Source organism: Mus musculus, chromosome 10 (genome assembly GCF_000001635.26).
Source record: "Mus musculus strain C57BL/6J chromosome 10, GRCm38.p6 C57BL/6J".
Taxonomy (NCBI): Eukaryota; Metazoa; Chordata; class Mammalia; order Rodentia; family Muridae; genus Mus; species Mus musculus.
In genome coordinates this window covers 30,178,878-30,184,070 of record NC_000076.6, presented here as the reverse complement: position 1 = coordinate 30,184,070, position 5,193 = coordinate 30,178,878, and the positions used below count along the sequence as shown (strand labels likewise).

At 39.9% G+C, this 5,193-nt stretch overlaps 1 pseudogene; it reads right to left on the bottom strand.

The window, feature by feature from the left end:
• Window positions 1-3,646: 3,646 nt before the first annotated feature.
• On the bottom strand, window positions 3,647-4,348 carry Gm2829 (predicted gene 2829; annotated as a pseudogene).

The following is a 5,193-nucleotide window of genomic DNA, read 5'->3' as shown; positions in this document are numbered from 1 at the left end:
TTGATTTTTCTTGAAGAACCAGCTCCTGGTTTATTTCTTTGTATAGTTATTTTTATTTCCACTTGGTTGACTTCAGCTCTGAGTTGGATTATTTCCTGCCTTCTACTCCTCTTTTGTAATTTTGCTTCCTTTTGTTCTAGAGCTTCTGGTTGTGCTGTCAAGCTGTTAGTGTATGCTCTCTCCAGTTTCCTTTTGGAGACACTTAGAGCTGTGAGTTTTCCTCTTAGGACTGATTTCATTGTGTCCCATAAGTTTGGGAATGTTCTGGCTTAATTTTCATTAAACTCTAAACTGTCTTTAATTTCTTTCTTTATTTCTTCCTTGACCAAGTTATCATTAAGAAGAGTGTTGTTGAGCTTGCACCTGTCCATGGGCTTTCTATTATTTATGTTGTTAATGAAGACCAGCTTTAGTCTCTGGTGATCTGATAGGACGCATGGGATTATTTCAGTATTTTTGTATCTGTTGAGGTCTGTTTTGTGTCTGATTATATAGCCAATTTTGGAGAAGGTACCATGACGTTCTGAAAAGAAAGTATATCCTTTTGTTTTAGGATAAAATGTCCTATAGATATCTGTTAAATCTCTTTATTTCATAACTTCTGTTAGTTTCGCTGTGTCTCTGTTTAGCTTCTCTTTCCAGGACCTGTCCATTGATGAGAGTGGGGTGTTGAAGTCTCCTACTACTATTGTGTGTGGTGCACTGTGTGCTTTTAACTTTACTAAAGTTTCTTTAATGAATGTGGGTGCCCTTGCATTTGGAGCATAGATGTTCAGAATTAAGAGTTCATCTTGGTAGATTTTACCTTTGATGTGTATGCAGTGTCCCTCCTTGTCTTTTTTTATTACTTTAGGTTCAAAGCCTATTTTATTTGATATTATAATGACTACTGCAGCTTGTTTCTTGGGACCATTTGCTTGGAAAATTGTTTTCCAGCATTTTACTGTGAGGTAGTGTCTGTCTTTGACACTGAGGTTGGTTTCCTGTATGCAGCAAAATGTTGGGTCCTGTTTACATAACCAGTCTGTTAGTCTATGTCTTTTATTGGGGAATTGAGTTCATTGATATTAAGAGATATTAAGGAAAAGTAATTGTTGCCTTCTGTTCTTTTTGTTGTTAGAGTTGGGATTCTGTACATGTGGGTATCTTCTTTTATGTTTGTTGATTACTTTCTTGCTTTTTCCAGGGTGTAGTTTGCCTCCTTGTGTTGGAGTTTTCCCTTTATTATCCTTTGAAGGGCATGGCTTGTTGAAAGATGTTATATAATTTTGGTTTTGTCAGGGAATACTTTGGTTTCTACATCTATAGTAATTGAGAGTTTTGTTGGGTATATGAAACTGGGCTGACATTTGTGTTCTCTTAGGCTCTGCATTACATCTGTCCAGGATCTTCTGGATTTCATATTCTCTTATGAGAAGTATGGTATAATTCTGATAGGTCTGCCTTTATATGTTCCTTGACCTTTTTCCCTTACAGCTTTTAATATTCTTTCTTTTTTTGGTGCATTTGGTGTTTTTATCATTATGTGATGGGAGGAATTTCTTTTCTGGTCCAAAATATTTGGAGTTCTGTAGCCTTCTTGTATGTTCATGGGCATCTCTTTAGGTTGGGGAAATTTTCTTCTATAATTTTATTGAAGATATTTACTGGCCCTTTAAGTTGGAAATTTTCTTTCTCATCTATACCTATTATCCTTAAGTTTAGTCTTCTCATTGTGTCCTATATTTTCTGGTTGTTTTGGGTTAGGACCTTTTGGCATTTTCTTTGATTGTTTTTTCAATGCTTTCTAAGGAGTCTTCTGCACCTGAGATTCTTTCTTCTATCTCTTGTATTCTGTTGCTGATGTTTGCACCTATGGCTCCTGATTTCTTTCCTATGATTTCTATCTCCAGAGTTGTCTCCCTTTGTGGTTTCTTTATTGTTTCTATTTCCAGTTTTTGATCCTGGATGGTTTTGTTCAATTCCTTCAGCTGTTTGGTTGTGTTTTACTGTAATTCTTTAAGGATTTTTGTGTTTCCTATTTAAGGACTTCTATCTGTTTAGCTGTGTTCTCCCGTATTTCTTTTTGGGAATTATTTATGTCCTTAAAATCCTCTACCAGCATCATGAGATATGATTTTAAATCTGAATCATGCTTTTCCAGTGTGTTGGGGTATCCAGAACTCACTGTGCTTGGAGTACTGAGTTCTGATGATGCCAAGTAGTCTTGGTTTCTGTTGGTAAAATGCTTGAGTTTCCCTTTCACCATCTGGTAATCTCTGGTGTTAGATATTCTTGCTGTCACTGGCTGGAGCTTGTTCCTCCTGTGAGTCTGTAAGCCTCTGTCAGCACTCCTGAGAGACCAGCTCTCTCCTGGCAAGACCAGTGCACAGAGGTCTCCAGTACAGCCCCACCTCCTGGGCACAGATTCAGGCCCACAGGACCCTTTCCCAGCTGCTCTGCCATCTCCTTGGCCTGTGTACTCCTGGGCGTTCACGCTCCATAGAGTCACCTGAGAGAAAATGGAGATCTCACAGGATTCCCTGGGTCAGACACTTCCTGCAAGCATGCTCTCCCCTGGCAGGGAAGGTGCACAGAGGGTTATGGAACAGCCTGACCTCCTGGGTGCAGATTCAGGCCCATAGAACTCTGTCCTTTCCCATGTGCTTTACCTTTTCTGAGGCCTGTGCATTCCTGAATGTTCCCACCTTAGAGAATCACAGGAAAGAAAATGGCGATCTCCCCTGAGTCCCAGGGTCAGAGAACCCCCTGGAGGTAAGCTCTTCCCCAGCTGGTGTTTTGACTATTATGTGACAGGAGAAATTTCTTTTGTGGTCCAATCTATTTGGGGTTCTATAGATTGCTTGTGTCTTCTCCTTCTCCTCCTCCTCCTCCTCCTCCTCCTCCTCCTCCTCCTCCTCCTCCTCCTCCTCCTCCTCCTCTTTCTTCTCCTCCTCTTTCTTCTCCTCCTCCTCTTTCTTCTCCTCCTCTTTCTTCTTCTTCTTCTTCTTCTTCTTCTTCTTCTTCTTCTTCTTCTTCTTCTTCTTCTTCTTCTTCTTCTTCTTCTTCTTCCTCTTCCTCTTCCTCTGCCTCTTCTTCTTCTTCTTCTCCTTTTCTCTCTGGCACACGCCTTTAATCCCAGCACTTGGGAGGCAGAGGCAGGCGGATCTCTGAGTTCAAGGACAGCCTGGTCTACAGAGTGAGTTCTAAGACAGCCAGGACTATACAGAGAAACCCTGTCTTTGAAAAACAAACAAACAAAAAGTTTATTTATTTATTTTTTAAATCGTGTGTGTTGAGTGGGGTAATGCAATACTATTTGAAATCAGTTGCGTAAGGAAGTCATGTGGTCAGATCCCCTTAGTTTAAGGGTATTTATTGTGAGGCAATCTATATAGATGCTGGGAACCAAATTCAAGTCGTCTGTAAGAGAGCCATGCTGGTTCTTGAACTGCAGACAAATTGCTCCAGTTCCAAAATTACACATTTACCCAACCATGACTATACAGAGGATGATATGTAATTTAACATTGCCTTGTCTATTTTACTAACTATAAAGATTTCCTCCCCTGCAAGTACAAAGTTGCAATACACAGTTCAGGGTATTAGTCAGGGTATTGAGAATGTCATGGTTTTGCTGTCTCAGGCTCTGTAATGCTAAGGTTACAGGGACATGTCATTATGTAGAGCTAGAAAATATTAATAATATCCACTGACAGTGTGCCAAATTTAAACATTGATGACCATTTGTTTACTAGTAAACTGAATTGTTTTCTCCTATGTGAAATCATTTTGCTTGATTTTTTTTTCTTTAAATCCAAACTAGGAGTATGTAGCTTTTCTCCTAAAAATTAAATTCCTTTTTTACAAATTGCATTCTCTGATTTTCTTATCTGCCTGCTTTATGGATATCCATGTGTTTAATATGCTCACTTGAAGTTTGACCCACACCAATTGGTTGTTTAACCCAAATGTCTGAGCAGCAAACTGAGCTGATCCTTCTGGAGAAAGTATAGTTGAACAGCCAAGACCACTGGGCAGTTTAAGAGATGACCACATATCTTCAGCTTGCCAGTTTAGTGTGACTGGAGGGCAGCTGATAACCAGATATGCAGTATTACGAGACATCACTTAGCCTATACCATTGCTTATGCCTGCCACTGTGACAAATATAGTACGTATGCGATCCCCTTCATATTCTGCTTTAATACTCAAAGTTTTAGCTGGTCCTTTATTTGAGGATGTTATTCTAAGTTCACATGGAATCCCAAAATTTCCACAAGCCGCCTTAATTTTTTCACAGTGACCAAGGTCAGGGATTGATTTCATCGGCACTACCACCTTGCACTGACTGACTGACTTGAGAAGCTTATTTCTCCTATTAGTTGGTCCTGCTGTCTCTGACAGGAGTTTGTCCCTGCTGTGAGCTTGAGAGCCTGTGATCTTAGGTATGATAACACTCCTGGGAGATCAGCTCTCTCTGGGCAGGATTCGGATATGAAGAGCTGTGGCACAGGGTTAGCTAGCCCCTGGGCACAGATGGAAACAGGAAGGATCCTGTCTCTGGTGGCTCCACCGTTCCTGTGCCATGTGGGCTCCTGGAAGGTCCCTCTTTAGCCAAGTTTTGGAGCAATAGTAGTGGTCTCACCTGTGACCTTAGGTGTGCCAGGAATCCTAGGAGACCAGCTCTCTACAATTGAGATTAACTTATTTATCATTGTGTTTGTTTGCATATGTTTACTCTCTTCAGGTTGAAGTTTTCCCTTTAATATCTTCTGTAGAGATGGAATGATAGATAGATAATGCTTAAATTTGGTTTCATAGTCGAATGTGTTTCTTTCTCCATCTATTGTGATTGAGAGTTTTGCTGGGTATAGTGATCTGGGCTGGCAAAGTTGATCCCTTAGAGTCTGTAGACTCTTCTGGCTTTTATACTCTCAATTTATATCCAGATGTTATTTTTACAAGTCTGTTTTGTGTGTTACTTTAGCTTTTTCCCTTGCAGCTTTTTAAATTATTATTATTATTATTATTATTATTTTACAGTCTAATCATTTCCCCATTCCTAGTCCACTCTCCCACAGTTCTTCATCCGATTTCTACGGCTCCCTGCCTCCATAAGGATGTGTGCTTCTTGTACCTTGATAGGTACCTATTTTCTTAGGTTGTGAAATTTTTCTTGTGTGACTGAGGTTTCCATTTCTTCTACATTAT